Source organism: Pinus tabuliformis, chromosome 4_1 (genome assembly GCF_031772625.1).
Source record: "Pinus tabuliformis cultivar Carrire ecotype Pingquan chromosome 4_1, CPIR1, whole genome shotgun sequence".
NCBI classification, from domain to species: domain Eukaryota; kingdom Viridiplantae; phylum Streptophyta; class Pinopsida; order Pinales; family Pinaceae; genus Pinus; species Pinus tabuliformis.
In genome coordinates this window covers 915,387,177-915,408,389 of record NC_142303.1, presented here as the reverse complement: position 1 = coordinate 915,408,389, position 21,213 = coordinate 915,387,177, and the positions used below count along the sequence as shown (strand labels likewise).

At 36.0% G+C, this 21,213-nt stretch overlaps 1 pseudogene; it reads left to right on the top strand.

Annotated features, from left to right (window-relative positions):
* The window catches only part of LOC149179134 (protein CLMP1 pseudogene), a 107,581-nt pseudogene extending 87,073 nt beyond the window's left edge, over positions 1–20,508 (top strand).
* Positions 20,509–21,213: the final 705 nt, after the last annotated feature.

Below are 21,213 nucleotides of genomic sequence, written 5' to 3'. Positions count from 1 at the left end.
ATCCAAGAAGTGATCCATAGAAGGATCATAAGGTGAGGCAGTGGCCTCACAGTTTGAGTTGGATTTCACACTGTTCGCATGCATGGTTTCATCCATGGTGGGAAGTGGTTGGTTTCTTGACAGTGGAGCTTCTTTCCACATGACTGGTGATAAGAGTTTGTTCAATACTTTAGAGGAGAAAGATCTCCAAATACACATGGAGATGGGTAATGATGAAAAGTATAGTGTCTCAAATGTAGGCATGGTTATTTTTTAGAGGGAGCATGGAGCTCACCTTACCTTGACCGATGTCAAGTATGTACCAGGACTGAAGAGAAACTTGGTGTCGATCACAATGCTGGAAGACAGAGGCTATGATGTAGTCTTCAGTAAGGGAAAGGTTTTCCTTAGACACATCATCACTAGACAGGTGAAGCAGATAAGTTCACGGGTCAAGAAGCTCTATGCTCTTGAGGTTCAAGATGCATGCAAAGCCTTGAGGAGCAAGGAAACTGATGGATACTTGGTGTTTGAGAGGGAGAGTACATTACCTCTCAACATGCAGCGCCACAAGAAGTCTCAAACGATTGTAGAGGAGCCATGATTGGTGAAGAAGCTTCAGGAGGTTGTGGAGCAGCCACAACTAGAGAAGCTAAGAGGAGATCAAGTAGAGACATCTACTCATGCAGAGACCTCCAGGAGGGGGAAACTTTGAGACAGGTGGGTAGAGGGATCACATGCAACCATACCTCTAGGTAGGAGGTAGGGCGATGTGGAGTGATAATCCCACGGAGGCTGATATGGGGGCAAGATCCTTGAGGTACCCAACCTCTTTGATTCGACTTTGCTATAGGAACCCCGATGAGGAGTATCTGGACTGACTGATTGGGTAGAGATAGATGTGGATGGAGCGGCAGAGAGAGCTACAGTGCAGGAGTCCTAGGACTGTGTAAAGCTAGTAGGCTGCAACGATGTGAGAGGCACATGAGTGTTGCACTAGTGCAAGATGGCACAGAGAGGTGTGCAACGGTGCGTGATGCATGGAGTGTTGCAGCAGCTCAAAGGTCAGAGAGGGAGCACTTGTCAGTAGTAGGTAAAGCTTCAACATCAGAGTATGTTTCTAGCCCAACAGAGAGGTCATTTGGGAGTTTTTTTTTGTTCTGAGAGTTGTTGGAGCAACCACACTTGGTAGATGTGTTGCATGTAGAACATTCCAGAGGTACAGGATTGGGTTCGAGTTAAAGCCTTTCTTGATGAGAGGGAGTTTTGAAAAATGGCAACAAGAAATGTTAAAAATAGCAGTTTCGGTACCAAGGCTGGATTGGGCAATAGGGAATGAAAAATGGAAGCGCTAAAAATAGAATTTCTATTTTTATAAGTTTAGGATGGATTCCTATTTTAGTCAGTCCCTAGACTAAACATAGGAAGTAAACTTCAAATTTTAACTTAACAGTTGTTTGAAAATAAAGTAATTAATTCTCCATGAGTTAATTAGTTGTGAAAAATCAAACATGAAGTCTATGTGAGGACATGTAACAGTTTATCTATTAATTGAGGAATTTATCCATCAGTTAAAGAGATAAGGATGAGTTCTAATTTGAGTAGTAATTATTTGGCTTAGTTAACTTATTCAAGTTGAGTTATATTTGATTTAAACAGTTTGGTTAAATTAAGTAAGTTCAGTTAGTTAATGCATGCTAGCATATAACTGTTGTACTTCAGATAATTGAAGATTCTCTCATGAATAACTCATGCATGTCAGTTCAGACAGAGACCCAGTTGAGATCAGAGACGGGATAGTGTACTATCAATTGGATTAATATTTTTCCTATAAAGGAAGCTCATCCATGACAAGGATTTATCTCCTTCAGGACTACATAGTTGGATCAAAGGTTAGTGAATGTGTGAAGAGGCCAATTCACACAAGTGGCTGCACTGTGTTGGAAATAATATTTAGAGGTGGGGGGGTGAATCAATATTAGCAAGTCAAGAATATTTCATTTCCATATTCTGATTCGTATACGCTACTTTAGTTAATGAAACTTGCGTGTATACGCAACTGTATATAAGGCAACTAGCGTATAACCTGTAAACTTATAATTTAGTTAATTCTTCATATGTTGATCTTAAATCTGAGCATCATAACCATATAAACAGTAACCAGGAGCAATAAAATAGAACATATAGTCACACACATGAACACAAGATATAAGTTGGAAACCCAATGTGGGTGAAAACCACTTGCTGCAATCGTCTCTATCTTCCTTTTAATAAGAAACTTCTTTTTACAATATTTTGTATTGGTGCAGTCTTATGCCAGTACGCAGGCTTCTACCCACAGAAGGCTACAACTTTCTCTCGTTCTCCAGCTTCTCCTGGAAGAGGGCTACAACCCCCTAGCTCTTATACTAGCTGATGTACTAGTATGTAGGTGCTGACCTACAGAAGGCTACAACCTTCTCTTTTCTTCCAGGGACCACATTTCATAAATTTTCAGACTGGATCCATCAATAACATCAATCAAACATCAAATATCTCTGCATCAACCAATCTCCTTTGCACCAACCAAAACTGAATCAAACAATCACTTCTTTGAATGTTGTAACCAGAATACAGTAGCAGTAACCAAAACCCAAGCTAGAACCCAAAACACTGCAACAACAATTAGAAGTAGCTAAAGTATATTTTATGAGGTGTACGCTACTTCAATGCGACGAATTTGCCTACATACGCACTTGTATCAAGGAAAACATGCGTATGCGCACTTTTGAAATGTTGAACTAGCATGTATACATGCCTTTGCTATAATGAACCTACGTACAGATCTGTAAATGATGATTTTAACCATTACAATTGTTCAGACATCAGTTATACCTAGATCATCATATTTACAGATTACGACATGCACCAATTATTTAGATAAAAGATCGAAACCACACAAAGATACTTCTCTTCAAGCCTTAAGATCTTGACCCAACAATAGAACTTATCCTTCATCAAGCGCTCAGGTTCATCCTTGATTCAGATCCAGTTGTGCACCATAACTCAATCCCCTGTATTCTAGATCTTGCTCTTCATTAGATATTCAATTCATGAGTGCCTTTGCCTAATGATCTTCTCCTCCTTTTATAGTCTTAGGCCTTACTTAGTAGCATGGTCCAAAACCACTTAGAATCAATACCTTGGACCAAATACCTGGGGTCAACACGTCATAAAAGATACCTTGGACCAATACCATGGATCACAATACCATGGTCCAAATACCATAGACCAAAACCAAGTTTTCCAGCATGTACACGCCTTTCCTTTCGTGAAAGTGCGTGTGTACACTATACACACCTTTTGGTCTGTAAACTCACGTGTACACGCGGCTTGGTCAATGGGAACCTACGTATAACTCTCTTTCTTCATTCTGCGAGCATGAATTGTGATCTGTCATCTGTGTGAGTTGCCATCAAGGACAACACCTATGTCATAATGCCAACAATCTCCCCCTTTGGACTTGATGGCAACCCCAAGTCACTCTCCCCCTTTGTCATCAAGGGCAAAGGGTTATGCTCCCCCTGAGTACATGCTGCATTCTTTGATATGCTGAAGTGTGCTGTCCATGCTCCCCCTGACTATAAGCAAGGTTTGTAAAAATATTTTCTACAAGAAGAACATGACTCTATACATCATACATGACTTTCCTATCACCAAAGACTCATACATACATCCATCTCCCAACCAAGTGGGGATATACCAAATGTTTATACATGACAGAATAAGAACATTACATCATCCATCCCATGCATAGTGGGGAAACAAAATAGGTCGTTACATGACCTTGATAATAAAAGATATACATGACATAGAGACAAAATGTCTAAAAAAAGACTGTGATAGTTATCAGCAACCTCATCAGCAGCATCTGTTAATCACCATCCAAATCAGAAACCATGATCTCCCTCTACACCTGTTCCACCTAAATCTGTGAATTTGTACCAAGATCTTCTAAGATAATGCCAACACACTAGACCCCAGTCAAAATTGCGCAAAGAAATAGGAGGCTTGGAGGGTAGACTAGAGGTTAGATAGAGGCCTTTGACTACCTATGAGCAGCAGAGGTATTGCAGAGAGAGCAGGATATCTTTTGAGCTGATTCTTTTTGTAATACTGGCTATATTTCCACTTGTATGATAATACAGAGTTGGGGTTTCAGGCTAAGGCTTTCCCTAGGTTATATCTTCTCTGTTATGTGTGATTGATTCCTCCTTATCATTTATATGTGTTCTTATTGATGTAGCTCATGTTCGATTAATCTTTTGCTAAATTGTTTGTAGAAGTAGATCAAGTGTTTTGCTTTAGTATATTGCATTACCAGGTGATCTACAGATGGGAATCTCTACATGACTTGCTCTGTATTGACTTCTTCGGAATTCATCATAAGGATTTGGTAATCATTGGTACCATATTATGAAGGTGGAGGAGTTGCATGATCTTGTGCGGGTTGAGTAGCAATATATCCTTGATGAGGAAAAGGATTGGTAAGCACAACTGGTTGAGATGAATGAGGAGGATGAGGAGGTGGAGCCATGGGCTGAGGTCCTCTAGAAGCAGCTGCTTAAGCTTCTGATACTTGGTGCATCTGAGGTAAAATGGGACACTCATAGGTATAATGGCCATATACAACGTAACAGGAACAAGGTTTGTTGTACAAAGAGCCATTTTTTTCTTGGGCTGACCACGCTGTTGCTGGGTTGCGGGATTAGGCTAATTTCCCTGAGGTGCAATGGGTGGTGGACCCTACTTACCCTGATTACCTCGAGATTGTTGGTTCTGGTTACCTTTCCCCTTGTTCCTTTTCTTGGGGTTGGAGGGATTGGTTGCGCTCTGATAAGAATACACTTGACCTTGAGGAGGAGGTTGCTACTACGACATAGGTGGAGGAGGCATGGGGGGCTGGGGCATTGGTGCCGGAGGGGTTGGAGTGCTAGGCGTTGCATACAAATAGTAAGGATATGGGGAAATGTTGGGATAAAAAAGTGGATCAATGATTGGTCCTGGCATCAATTGATGCAGATGGCGATATGCATATGTTGTGCTATGACATGGATAGATGTTTCCATGAGAAGTATTGGAAGGGGGATAGTTCACTAGTACAAAATGGCTAACTAGTTACTAAAAGTGACTAAAATTTACATATAAATGACCATTTTTGAGTCGGTGACCAATAGTATCTAATTTATAGTATCTTATAACTTAGTCATTAGCTTTTAGTCATTTTTAGCTTAGTCATTAATTGGTTATCTCAATTTTATCGTCTAGTAGTATATTTAGCCATTAATTTGGTTATTAATTTAGTCATTAATTTCTGCAAATAATGACAAAATATAAAACAAAATATATTACTATATGATTACCAGAGAAAACCAATTAATGACCAAATAAATATAACGAAAATGTTGGCCTTTTTTTAAGATACTGTAAATTGGCTACTAATAGTCATATATATGCAAATTTTAGTCATTGTTTGAAACAAGTTAATGACCAAAGAAATATGACTAAATTTCGGTCCTGTTATAAGACACTGTAAATTAGCTACTAATATTTGTATATATGCAAAACTTAGTCATCATTTGTAAGCACAATTTTATCATTTGTAGTAGTCATTTATCTTTTTTGGTAGTTTCATATTCATTATATAAACAACTGATTTAGTAGTTTCTATGCATTTCATTTAATTTCATTAATAATCATTATAAGTGATTAATTTAGTCATATATTCATTTTATTTGTGTTTATCATTAATCAATATAAACTACTAATTAGTAGTTTTAGATTGATTTTATGTGTTTATTATTAATAAATATAAATTAATTAGTATTATTTTGTGACTAAATTAAAAAAAATATCATACAATGTGCATGTTTATCTAATATTAAAACGAAAAATTACATATGTTAATTACAATACTAAATAATATCAAGTGAAAATATAAATAATTTCAACCATCTAACTTTTACTATATAAAATGTCAAGTATTACAATATGAGTTTCCAACTTAATATTGGTTGGACTACAATTTACGTAGGAAATATTGTTTTATGACTTCAAAAAATTATTAGTCTTTCCAAGGCATTGCAAGTGAATTCACCAACTCTAAAGATTTGACCATCAGTCTCTATGTGCGTGTCTTATGTAGGATATTGGTTCTAAAGGTATCACTAGACTGGTTCTCTTCTCTCTCTCATTTTGCATTTGTTGCTCCAATGAGGTCCTCAAACAATTCCTACAATATCAATATTTTTTCTTCTTGTGATATCTTGGGTAGAAAAAAGAACATACTTGCAAAAGAAAAATCCATAGATTTCTTGTGTTCAAAATGTGTATATGGTGTATTCTTAAGCAAATTTTTAAGATGTTCCTCTATCTTTACCAAAGAAGACTGTAGCTTGGTTAAACTCTGTATCCTTTCATTCAACATCAATTTCTGCAAGATAAATGTCATACATTATTCATTCCCATTTCTCAACATGCTACAAATGATAAATTTAAAGTCACATAAAACCAAGAGAGAACCCTTTTTCTAACCAAAACAAACAAATGAATAGTTCCTCTAATAAAACTCCACACCTCAGAAATTACTCCACCACGTGTTTAGACTAAATCTAATATTATTTAAACCATATTTAGGTCATACTTAATGGGATATTCATATGTTCATTGTGATTTCAATTTGGTGTTAAAAGATATATATAAATCTAGGTTATTATCAGTGAAATTTATGTATAATTCAAAAAAAAAAAAAAAAAAAAACAACAACAACATTTCAAGGTAGTGGATAGAAAGCATCACATGTCCTTATTAAAAGAGATAAGAAACAACAAAGAAAGGATTGGATGGATGCTTCCCTCATGAAAATACTAGTCCAAGGATGATAGAATAAGATCAGCAGAGAAATAGAAGCAAAGGGAAGAAATGAGTATGGATAGATGACACACACCCAAATGTCACATCAACTTCTCAAAAAAGAGGGAAAATAAGGCCGCAAGATCAGAGGGATCACTAACAAAAAGGGCCTAGAAATCATGCCCCAAAAAATAAAATTAATGTCTCAGGTAAGCACAAGATTGGTTAGCTGGTCACATTAAGCTTCAACTAACCAGAAAAATTAAATTTCAGTGACAAAGCCCACTCTGAGCCACATTCTAATAGCATCCTTACCATGTCATTATGATGAACTAAATTTTTGTATTATAATATTAGTAAGTTGTGTAAAGCCAAATAATCCACAACTATTATATCAAACACAATATCTGCTATAGTGCCCAAAATCCCCTGTATCAACTTCACTTCAACACTATAGCAAGACATAATTATCATCATGACCCTATCTAGTAATGTAATAATGGCCTAAATGTCCATTAGAGTTAAGTTTATAGAAGTATTGTGGTTAGTTAATGTAAAGTGGATTAGTCATTAATAAAATCCTACTATGATAGTTAATTAATAAAAATCACTATGTTCATTACGTAAGGTCCACTAATGGTGGATTAGTGCAACGATAGCTAGAGTGGTTGTAACTAGGGATGGAGTACTCCTCATGTAATCAAGGAATGTTTATCTATCATGCTTTGGCACTTGTATTGGAGGCCATCCCCTTTGAAGTAGCTGGGAGAGCTTTCCCTCACTTGATTAGTGTGGATAATAGAAAATTTTTGATGTCCAATTTTGTGTTACCTCTATTCTTGCTATTATTATGCACTATCGATCTTAACTAGTACTATCAAAGCAGTAATTTGGGTCATGTGAAATCATTTTGTTCTTTTTTTGTAAATTATCTTACGGTGGAATATCTCCTTGCTTGGAAGCCATAGTGCAGCTGCACCAAACGCCATTGGAAGTGTAGTTGTATCACCATTTATGAAATGGGTTATAATTGCAATTTTGAGCCATACTGAGGAAGTTACAACTATTTTAAGTTGCAGCCTCAAAACCATAGCCAAAAAATGAGATCAATTGATTATTATATTGTTTCATGACTTTAGTTTTTCTTTTCGTTTAAGAGCTTGATTGCAATCACACCAGTGTCATGTAAAGCAAATTTTTGATTTCATTTTCATACTAGGGTCATAATAACAATTTTAAGTAATATTGAGGAAGATATACCCTTAAAAAGTCAACTTCCATATCTACAAGGTATGAATGTCAAAACTTGAAACTTTTCTCGTGGCTTAATTTTGTCTCTACTTGTGAACCAAATTGAGGTCACGCCAATGCCACTTAAGAAAATAATTAATGCCATTTCTAATTTGGTTCATCGCAGTTATTCTAAGCGATATTAAAAGAGTTGAAACCATTTTATGTTTTTCCATTCAACCACAAAATCCTGGTGGAAAAAGGAGATGTATTGAATATAAATATATTATCCCCCCTCATTGATTAACTTTTGGATTTACGGGAAACCTACATGGAAGGATCCCTTGAAGAAAGCTTCTATAGCCTATGAAGATTGTAATCAAAAGTGTTTATTAGAACTTGTAGAATTGGTGAAGGAGAACCATGATAACTCAAGCATTGAAGTCATTTAAAGTGAAAAAATACTTTTCATTCACCCCATTACACAAAGTACATAAACCCTGTATTATAGTTTTTAGTGATTGTGAGACAACAAATTTGAAAGTTTGAAGTTAATTTCAATAAAGGAATGCCATGATAAAACACAAATATAAAGGAATGTTATCATTTGAACCTTTTGAAAAATAAAATTGGACAACATCCTTGTTGACATGAGCCTGAAAACCACTTGACATGGTCAAAAACCTCTTCACCAGCATTATTGTTACAATGGAAGAAATAAATGACCTTTATCGAGGAGTGCTCAAGCTAGAATGAGGCTAAATGCGCTTTGAAAAATAAAGTTGTGTGTTTTACTTAGTGACTAAATAATAGGACACCACCAAACATGCCTCATGTCCTATATCCTGATGTCAGACACCAATACGTGAGGATACATGTCTGACATGTTTGGCACATGTCTTATTCATAGGACACCTACAAAACACATGCCCGACACGTGTCCTAAACAACAAGGAATAGACTAAAAAAGATAAGATAGACAATCATGGGAAAGAAGGAAATCACTTCATATCCTTTGGTGAGATTCCTAAGATTCCCAAGAAAAAAAATCACAGAGGTAGCAAGGTCAATAGAAAAATCCTCAAATATTATCAGCCTCAAGACTATCTTGGAGTCTCCCAAGTACCCTAGAATGAGCAACAACTGCCCCAATTTCTCAGCTACAGACAAAGAAGTTGGGTGGGTGCAATCTGACATCTCATAACGCAAATAGAAGACTAGAAAATTGGAGGAAACTAATACAATGTTATCCAGGTCAATGGGGTACCTAAAGGAGAAGGTGAGGGAAGTAGAAATCGTGTAGAACATCAACCTCCATTCACAAGGTGAGTAGTAGAAAAATAGGATAGCTGCAACAAAGGAGAAATTGAGCTATTGAGGAGTTGAACCAATCCCTGATAGACCAGATTAGTGAGATCAAAGAGGGCCATGATAACCCCCCACATAATAGAGAGAGCAGAGTAAGTAGCATATGGAAAATCCACCAACTAAGAAATCATGATTGCTAATCATCAAACAAAGCAATAAGCCAGTCATTTCTGACATCTAAGTTGTTTTCTATGTTAGCAAATGTTGGGATTTTGTATAAGGCTCTACCTTCAATTTGTCTATATCTTCATCTATAGGAATGATAGTTAAGTAGAAATGGTTTATGATTATCATCTTGTAGTTCACAGTAAGAACTACAGTAAGAACCACATTAAGTTGCAGGCATGAGGAATCTCTATTACAAACAGAGATAACCAACAAATTCACTTGGGAATTCAATAAGGGGGTTTTCTGTATAGAATTAGCTTGGTATACTAAGAGCATAACTCATAAATTGATGGTTTTGGAATTGCGGAGAAAAAGGTAATGAAAAGGATTAAGTGAATCTCATAACCATTGTGAATCATTTGAAATATTCACGTATATGAAATGGGCACAAGAGCTTGAAGCGAAGACTTAATGAGGAGCAAGGCATGATTTCATAGCTAGGAATTATGAGATAAAATATTAGCATACAGAAAGAGAAACCTCTATATTAGAAGGCCGAGAGGAAAACCTTCAAAGGATGCCTAGTGTTCTAGTTAGACATATGAGTCTTGGAAATGTGAGATGGACTCAGAGAGGATAGTCGATTTGTGATATTTACGATAAAGTTTTAAGTATAGAACTTAAATGTCATGAAGTATAATGTCCCAGTGAGATGTTTTGGAGAAGCTGTGGTTTGAGCATTGAAGATATTTTTCTTTTGATTCTTGTTGATCATAGAAATGGATATGAAAAAACGATCATCCAATGGATGTGCGTTGGAGGGAAAATTCTCTTGTATATAATTTAATGTCAGGAAGGAGATTGATGTTGAAAATGCGTTGAATGGGTTGAGATCCATTGCAAAATATGTATAGGAATGCATTGGCATTTTGTAATTCCAGTATTAAATTGATTTTCTGGAAAGTGTGGCGTCTTGTGCTCTTGCTGGACATTTCAACTGATGGTTTTGATAACTCTAATTGTTGTTGGAATTTTGAAATAAAAAATGTGTGCAAAGACTTAGAACCTCATTATTTGTGAATTGTTGCAAGGGTTGCATTTAGTTCCGAAGGAGAGGGAATAACTCCTTTTTTGAAATGGGTATGGTATGGGAATTACCTCTGGATATAAAGATTTCTGAGGTAAGATAAATTAATATTTTATTTCCTTAGTTCAAATTGGAACACGTTAGTTTGTATTAAGACATGGACTTCACGATGTGACCATAAGGTGGTCCTCTAGATAAAGACACAAAGGAAAAGGAACAAAATTGTGGAAACATGGTTGCATTGGGAATGCGTGAAAGAGAATATTTGCGTGAAATGTGAAAACACCAATTTTGAGTGTATTGGAGGGAAAAAAGTGCAAAGTGGAATGTCAAGAAAAGTAAATATGTATAAATGATTTAATTCTAGTAGTCTAAAAAGCTTGCCAGCATTTTGGGTGGCATCACAATGGCATCACTTCCTCTTGTATTTGAGTTGAAAGCTCTCACGTTGGTGCCAAAATAAGTACTATGGTCCATATGAATGTTGTTACAATGGCGTTGAAGATGAATAAATGCAGGTAAAATATAACTTAATGTTTTCTGAGAACATATTTTGGAAATGGATACTATGTCCTGATTTTACATAGTGATAGGCCGTGATTGTGCTTGTATTGGAGTGAGAGATGAGAATCCTGCATTTTGTAGCTCAAAAATCCAAGATTTGAAACAATATCATAAAGTTTGTATCACAAATTAGCCTGCATACTATAAATTCAATCCCATCAATTAGTCTATCTAAAAACATCACAAAATTGAACATATCAATTGTAGAAATTCTCACTGTAGATTAAACTGATTATGCAACGTACTAAAGCAAAATACTTAATCTACTTCTACAATCAAACTTACAGAAGCTTAATCGATTTTGAGCAAGATCAAACAGAACACATATAACAGAGAAGAAGATTCAATCACACATGAAACACAGAAGAATACTACGGGGAAAGCCTCAGATAAAAAACCCACTATCTATATTATCATACAAGGTGGAAATACATCAAGATTGTACAAAGCCTTAGCTCTCACAACTAGCCAGCTCTCAGTACAATCCTCCTGGATGCTCACAAGCAAACAAGGCTTCTCACAAACCTTCTCCTCTACCCTCCAAGTCTCCTATTTCCTTGCGTTGTTTCTCCTGGGTGATCCTACTGTTACCAAGTGTAACACTGATCACTCAGACTGATCTCACACTCTGTAAAACTGCACAATCCTCAAGGAACCTTACCTTGACTACATGGATGAGTTTCCTTTATAGGAATACTCATGCAACTAATAGTACAATGTCCCTATCTTTAATCTCAACTGGGTCTCTGTCTGAACTGACATGCATGAGTTATTTATGAGAGAATATTCAGTTATGTAGAGAACACTAGTTACATGCATGCATGCATTAACTGACTGAACTTACAATTAGTTCCACAAACTGTTTGGAACTAATTTAATTAGACTTAACTCAGTTAACTGAGCTAACTAATTACAACTCAAATGCAACTCATCCTTATCTCCTTAATTAAGGGATAACTTCCTCAATCAAAGGGATAACTGTTGCATGTCTTCACAAAGACTTCAAGTTTGAATTTCTCCAAGTAATTAACTCAAGATGAATTAATTTATTATTTTTCAAACAACTAGTGAGACTAAAATCAAATTTTAATTCTCAATTTTAATTCAAGGACAAATTAAAATTGGAATAAATCCTGAAATGCTATCTATAGCAATGCTATTTTTAACATTCCTTGTTCCTATTTTCAACACTAGTCCCTGAAATGCTATCTATAGCAATGCTATTTATAGCATTTCTATTTTTAGCATTTCTTGTTGCTATTTTCAACACTCCCTCTCAACAAGAAGGAATTCAACTCAAACCCGATCCTAAACCTTTGAAATTTTCTACATGCAACACTTCTCTCAAGTGTTGTTGCTCCAGCAACTCTAGAAACAAAAAATATACAACCTGAATCAGTATGATGCATTTGTCATCAAAATCTCTGACTACTATTGCCTCTTTTGATTGAAAACTCTGCACCTCTGTGCTCTTTAGTATCTGACTGCTCTAGCCTCTATCACTTTGATCTCTAACTACATCAATCACACTGATTCCTCCTGCTACATCCATGCTGCTACTGGTCATATCTCCCATCACTGCATCGTGCTGCCTACTGCTGCACTACAACTTAGTTACTGAGAAGTAAGTAACTGATCTCCCAAATGACCTCCCTGTTGGGCTAGAAACACCCTCTGATGCTGAAGCTCCCTCTGCCACTCCATTCGCATCTGTATCTACCCACTGAGCCAGTCCTGCTACTCCTCGTAGGGGTTCCCGTAGCAAGGTATAATCAAAGAGGTTGGGTACCTCAAGGATCCTGCCTCTATTTCAACCTTCTTGAGACTATCACTTCACATCGCCCCACCTCACACCTGGAGGTATGGCTGCATGTGATCCCTCTGCCAACTTGGCTCAAAATTTCCCCCTACTGGAGGTCTCTACATAAGTGGATGCCTCCACTCGGTCTCCTCTCAGCATCTCCAATTGTGGCTCCTCCACAATTGTCTGAGAATTCTTCTGGGACTGCATGTTGAGAGGTAATTTACTCTCCCTCTCAACCACCAAGTATCTAACCTTTGCCTTGCTCCTCAAATCTTTGCATGCATCTTTCACCTCAAGTGCATAAACGTTCTTGGCTAGCACACCAATCTGTTTCATCTTTCCCGCCGTCACGAAATTTTCTGGAAAAAGAGCTGATTTTAAATCGGCGATATCTCCCTCAGCCGAACTCCGATTCAGCTGATTTTTTTTTTTGAATTTCGGTATGTTTTCATAGGGAATCCATATATTCTATTTTTTTATGAAAATTTTGAACAAAAAATTTCAGATCTGCTCTGCAAACTCGCGACCCATTTTTTTTTTTACTTCGAATTCTCTTCTTTGTATACTGTTCGCTACTCTGATAAACTTTTCTCCAATACCATGTAGAATCTCCTACAAATTCTCTACAAATATACCTCTGAGATATATGGAGAAAATATAACTGTAGATTAAACTGATTATGCAATGTACTAAAGAAAAATACTTAACCTACTTCTACAATCAAACTTGTGGAAGCTTAATCGATTTTGAGCAAGATCAAACAGAACACATATAACAGAGAAGAAGATTCAATCACACATGAAACACAGAAGAATACTCTGGGGAAAGCCTCAGCTAAAAACCCCACTCTCTGTATTATCATACAAGGTGGAAATACATCAAGATTGTACAAAGCCTTAGCTCTCACAGCTAGCCACCTCTCAGTATAATCCTCCTTGATGCTCACAGACAAACAAGGCTTCTCACAAACCTTCTCCTCTGCCCTCCAAGTCTCCTATTTCCTTACGTTGTTTCTCCTGGGTGATCCTACTGTTACCAAGTGTAATGCTAATCACTCACATTGATCTCACACCCTGTAAAACTGTGCAATCCTCAAGGAACCTTACCTTGATTGCATGGATGAGTCTCCTTTATAGGAAAACTCATGCAACTGACATGCATGAGTTATTTATGAGAGAATATTCAATTATTTGGAGAACACTAGTTGCATGTATGCATGCATTAACTGACTGAACTCACAATTAGTTCCACAAACTGTTTGGAACTAATTTAACTAGACTTAACTCAGTTAACTGAGCTAACTAATTACAACTCAAATACAACTCCTCCTTATCTCCTTAATTAAGGGATAGCTTCCTGAATCAAAGGGATAACTATTGCATGTCTTCACAAAGACTTCATGTTTGAATTTCTCCAACTAATTAACTCAAGATGAATTAATTAATTATTTTTCAAACAGCTAGTGAGACTAAATTCGAATTTTAATTCTAAATTTTAATTCAAGGACAAATTAAAATTGGAATATATCCTAAAATGCTATCTATAGCAATGCTATTTTTAACATTTTTATTTTTAGCATTCCTTGTTGCTATTTTGAACACTGGTACCTGAAATGCTATCTATAGAAATGCTATTTATAGCATTTCTATTTTTAGCATTTCTTGTTGCTATTTTCAACATCAATAACAAAGAAGAAGAATTTACAATGTGTGTGGTTTCTTGTTGAACAACCTGTGAAAAAAACATTGGGATTCTTCACAAGATATTTGGCTGGCCCAAAGACATTGGCAATCATGAACCTGTCTCATGACTTGAAATCCACCCTCAGATAGTGATCCCCAACAAACATGCCCCAACTACAAGAAGGCCAAGTAGGAGAGTAGGGAGCAATATTTCTATTGTATAGAAGTACAACCTACAAAATATGCTCATCTCTAGAGAAAATATCGTACCTGCAACAAGTACAAGGGATTAAAAGAAATGATTTTGGCACTAAACACATCGTGGATTATAACTTGTTATCGAAGTAAGTAACTTGGATGTTAATCACATGAAAACAATGCTCCTAATAATAATTGTAGAAACCAAGATAAATAATACTGCAACTCAGGTATAGGAGAGAAGAGACATAATTAACGTACAAATTTCTTAGATGCAATCAAAATAATGAGAAATAGAAAATCTTACCTCTAGAAGAATCTCTGATGGAAATATAGTTTGGTTAAATGTCATAAAAGGAGTAGGAATATTATCACCCTGAGCACAACCTACCCATTTATAAAAAGTAAAATGATAAATGTTTGCAATAAAATTCCATATAGCAATGTCAAAATACCATACATAGTGACAAACACTCCTCTAACAATCTAGTCTACATTCCCACTATTAGTACAACCACAACAATTTTAGAAAATATAGAAGAGAATTTGAAAACTGAATGTGAAAATAGACTCGAGTAGTGAGAAATGCTTTGAGAAAATATCCAAATCATCACCCAAACCATTGGAAATTCTTACAATAGTAAAATCATGTATTCTATTTGATAAAATTAGTCAAAGATACCTCCCTAAACAAATGTACAAAAGTAGATATCTTGAAACACGAATAACTTTCCAGTGGTTGCATCTTATAAATTAAAAGGATACCTGGGCTAAAACCTCATGTTGCCTTCGATAGGCCTCAACTGCTGTGTAATTAGGAAGTTCAACATTTCCTTGCATCCTTGGAGTTGGTTTGACATTTCATTTAAATCCCTAAATATTCAAAATATTAGACTTTCACTTTTATTTTATTTTTCAAGTGAGATTATAAGATGTAATTAATGGCCACTTTTCCAAGGTGGGCACCAGTGAAGTGTCTCGAACCATTTCCCACATGTTCACACTGAAACCTATGCAAGATGTTCTTGTTTAGGTTACATTTCTCAATACTGAAGACAAGCATCATTTACACACATCCACAATATACCTCTCCTCTACTGTAATTAATTTTCTTCACAATAACCACTTCATTGACAACACATAGTTCCAAATTCCTATTTTTAAATATTCAATAATTGACTTAGTTTATAATGTGTGAATTTGAGCTTTCACTGATTCTACACTTGTGTCAATCAACATTATATATAGAAAAACAAATAAAGTGAAATGAAAAATTATTACATGATAAGTATACAAAATATAGAGCTTCAACTCTCTTACCAACAATTCCAGGCCTCCTGAGGAACAATCAAATTAACAAGGGAAGGAATTATGTTTTCGGATATCACCTCTCTCATTTCTAAGCTCATAATTGACTTTTTCCTATCTCTAGTTCTAAATTGGAACATCTTCTTATTGAGAACTCAATAATCTAGATCACAATGAATGTTCTACTACGAATGGCAATATCAATTTTTGGCATGTTCTCCAATTAGTTGAAAGATCTGAGTTGAGATACCTTTCACATATAGCAAATGTCTTGAAGGCATTTTTTATACTGTTGGGAGTCAACTAACTAGATGTTTTGAATCCAAGCACCTCACCATCTCTTGAAAGTCTGCAACTCCAATTATGTGCACTAACTAAGAAAAATATACAAAGTGATGTAGCACTCAACCACAACCCACACGAGATAATTTTAGAATATTGGTTGTGTGAACTATTTTTGTAATTTTAATGAGGCTCATCTCCACATGTTTAAATTTTGGGTGCCAACAGACATTAAATGGGATTAGATTTTGTTCAAATCTTTGTTTGAAATAATTGTACAAGCCTTCATGTCCTACTTCATATTGAGATGACCTTTAGATGGTTATTTTTAGCATTTATCATGGTAAATTTTGCAAGAGATGATATTACCAATTTCATTATAATATTATACTCAGAAATAAGTTGAAAATTCCTAATAATGTTTTCATCATTAGAATGAAATGTAGAGGCTTTTTAACAAAAATGAATGGTACTCTTCTATGCAAAAATCATATTTCAGTATGCGTTATCCAGTGGAATTACATCTTAGTTCAAGATGACTTACAACTGCAACAAATTTGGATTCATTTGCATTCAATCATGGGTCGTGATCAAAATTCAATCTTGGTTAGTTGCAGCTTTTATGTATAGTTTGTATCTATAATTTAGAACGGCATGCACATTAGCATTAAGATTTGTAAGTTCACCAAGATTGGCTTTCACTCTATAGTGGATAGGTTAGAGAGGAAATTGATGGTTAAAACTAGTTAGAAGTCTCGACATGGTCTCCATTGTCAGGACTGTATACTCTGATCTATGCCTAGTTGAAACCAGTATATGGAGGAAATAATAGTTGATAAAAGTATCTAGTGATGGAATGAAAGTATAGATCCATCTCCTAGGAGATTTTTAAGTGTAGGGGAATTGAACTCATTTGGGTTTGGCCGAAAAAAAAAGTTATTGGGCACAGAAAGAAAGATCTGTGAGGCATTATCTAAAGAGAAAATATAATTTAAGACTGGTTCAAATTATTCGTTGGGATACCTTTCTCTTTGTTGGGAAGCTTTCATGGGAAAGTATGGGGGAGAAAAAATAAAGTCATAGGGGAAGTTGTTACTACTGAGCAATATGGAGCAGTCACCGGAAGTAAAGTGGATCTTGATCCATCTCTCTTCCTAAAAAGGGCACACGAGCTCAAAGAGGAAGCATTAAAGAACTTTTGAGGTCTAAAATGGGCCTCCTAAGAAAAATGTACAACCAAAATAGACTTTATAAGAACCAATAGGATTCAAGATCATGATGTCAACCATGGGGTATGATTCACCATTTTTAGGCTAAAAAATTAAAAAGATTTAAAAATAATAAAACAATAAAACTACTTTTTCAACTTGTATTTTCAACTTATCTCCCTAATATTTTACTCATATTTCGAGCGTGAGTACAAGTTGGAAACAAAATTTAATTCCTCATCCAAGGTGTACCCATGTTGCATACTTTCGATGGACCTTGCTACACAAAAAATGAGAAATACATGAAAGAGGTGATTGTAATCACATTTTTCATATATTTTCATTTTTCATTTAGTAGGGTGCGTTGAAAATATGCAACATGGTTACTCCTTGGATGAGGAATAAAATTATGCATCCAACGAGTGTTCCCGCTTGAAATTTGAGTAAACCCATAGGGAGATAAGTTTAAAATACGAGTTGAAAAAGTAGTTTTTTCTTTTTCCCCTCTAAAATTTCATGATGTAATCTACTATTATTTTATAATTTCCTTAGGAGGCCCATTTTAGACCTCAAAATTCCCCTAATGGCAACAAGATATTCCAAAATAAAGACTATGTGGACGCTTTGGAACAATATGAAAAGTCTCTCAATCTTATCGCTAGGAATCACCAAGACTGTGCCATCTTCCACAACAATCGAGCAACATGCGTGATGCAGATCAAGCCTATTCAGTATGAAACTATTGTTAATTAATGTACACTTGCCCTTGAATTTCACCCTCATTTCAACAAGGATCGTTTTAGAAGAGCATGGGCATATGAGGTTATGGGCAGGCTAGAATTAGCCATGCAAGATGTGTAGACCCTTCTCGAGGTTGATTTGAATCACCAGGATGGATTGGAACTTGTCAAAAGGTTACGTGTTGCTCTTGGGAACAAGAACGATGCTCATCAAGACCTACAAAATAGGCCCACAATACCTTCCTATTTAGGGAATTCTCCTTCATCGGTGGGGACATCAACAGTTTGAAGAACTCCTGTTGGTGGTATGGGGCCTTGTTTACGTGTTAGACCTATGCCAAATAAGAAAAATAAACAGGAGAGGCTTCCTGGTGATAACTTGAGTTATCAATCCAGTGGGCCCCTTTTGCAGGAACGTCCTTTGCCAATGTCTTCGAAAGGGTCTTCTTCACCACAAAAGACCTCGATCTTGTAATATTCCAGGGCATTTTCTAAAGTAATATCCATAGAATCTAATGGTTCTCAAGGTCACGAGGTTAAACATGCCCCTCAACCTATGAAGAAAGAATAGGCATAAATTCAATGGAGGCCATTGAAACTTATTTTTGACCATGATATAAGGCTTAGTCGAATGCCAGACAAATGAAAATTTAAGGAGTTGAGAGAAATAGTGAGGAAACGGTTCTCCTCGTCCAAGATAGTTTTAATAAAATACAAGGATTTGGATGGGGATCTTGTGACTATTACAACTACAAATTAGCTTAGATTGGTAGAGGTTGTTTCAACTCACCTTGCTGAGCAGAAAAGGATAGGGAACTCAAATACAGACTCCTCTACAAATGGGGGCTTGAATGACAAAGAAAGAATTTCTAATATATTTTTTCAAGTGATCCTTTGAGGCTATATGTGGTCAAGGTGAATCCCAAGAAGTATCCATTAATTGAAGAAGAGGAGGAACCTCTAGTATATGGAGTTCAAGAAGAGGATGTTAAAGTAGAGGAGAATGTTTATGTTTCATCAAAAGAAAGCAACAGTAGCATAGTAGAAGACCCAAGCAAAGAACCTAATAAGAAGGTATCCTTGGAGGAAACTTATAAAGATAAAAATGGGGATGAGCTTGAAGGAAAATAAGTTGAAATTGATGAATAACTATTTGAATTTTTTCAGTTGTTTCACACACATGTAGGCATTGATCTAAATTCTCACTTGGATCTGCATGAGCTAGGAATGGAGTTATGCTTTGAGGCATTGGAGGAAACTGTGACCAGTGAAGAAGCCCAACGCCTCTTTGAGATGGAAACATGCAAGTTCCAGGAGGTGGAAGCTTTGGCATTCTTCAATTGGGGCAATGTCCATATGTGTGTAGCTAGGAAGCGGATTCCTTTGGATGAAAATCCTTCAAAGGAGCTGGTTACAACACAACTTCAGATTGCATATGACTGGGTCTAGGATCAATACTCCCAAGTTGGAAAAAAGTATGAGGAAGATTTGAGGATAAAGACTGGATTCTATGAGGGATTTCTTGCACTGGGTCAACAATATTTTGAAAGTGAAAAAATTTGATGGTCTCTTGTAGAGGAGAAGATGCAGACTGCAACATAAATGTGGGAGAAGCTAGAAGAGAAGCACCAAAATTAGGTAAAAGATCCATTTGCAACCAAGAAGGATGAGATCCTAAAAAAGAAAAAAGAAATTGGTCGGGGTTGATGGATATTCTACTGAGGATATGGAAGCATCCACTACTGAATCTGCAAAACAATTTATTGTAATGAGATCTCATATCCATCTATTTTGGGAAAACATGCTTTTTGAATGCTCACAAGTGTAGTTCAGATTGGAAGATCCAACATGGAAAGAGCACTTGAATGTTGTCGTTGAGAGGTTTAAGCTTGCTGGAAATTCTTCTACTGATATTGAAACTATGCTAAAGAATCATTCATCTAATGCAACCAATCAAGAAGGAAATGATGTCAAAACAGAAATTCCAAATGCAGATGTTGCCAGAGAAGAGACCGAAGACAAAGGTAAGGATGGAAATAGAGAGGAGACTATTCAATAAAGTTCAAAATACTATATGGAATATATCCTTTGACATACCATTTTGATAGATATAGATCACTGAAAAGGAAAAAGTCTTCAGTATTTATATAGGTGAAAAAGGGAAAATCGTTCTGAATGAAACATATTACAGGGTTTTGCAATAGTGTTGATCATAATCATAAAATAATGGAGGTGTAGGACAAAGTATGAAAGGCTAGAAGGCAATATAATAGGACATCATGGGTGCAATAATTATTCCAAGGAACATTATGATACTTGGAAAATGTCCTATCAGCATGGTTTTTTCACAATGCACGAGGTTCTCCAGTTTTCTTATGTTTTAAGCCTTATCCATGTTCTAGTTGTACTCATACAAACGAACATGATAAGTAACCAATTTCACTTTCTTTTCATATGATTCATTTGGTTTGGCATGATCAATACTTGTCTTATGATATCTTTGTTTATGCAAGCATGAGTGTCTGTGTTTGTGCTTGTGGGGTGTGTAAGAGAAAGAGGGAGGAAGGGATACCCTTTGCAATCTGTGACCAAATTTGAGAAAAAAAAAGGTTAGAGAGGAAATTTAAAACATAGATTTGGAGAATATGTACATATATACATAAATTGAGTTTACAGAATGAGGCAATCCCAGGTCATGGCTAAAATAAACCAAGTGTTATGACTAGGGCCAAAATTCGGGCCTGCTAGGGTTAGAGTTCAAAAA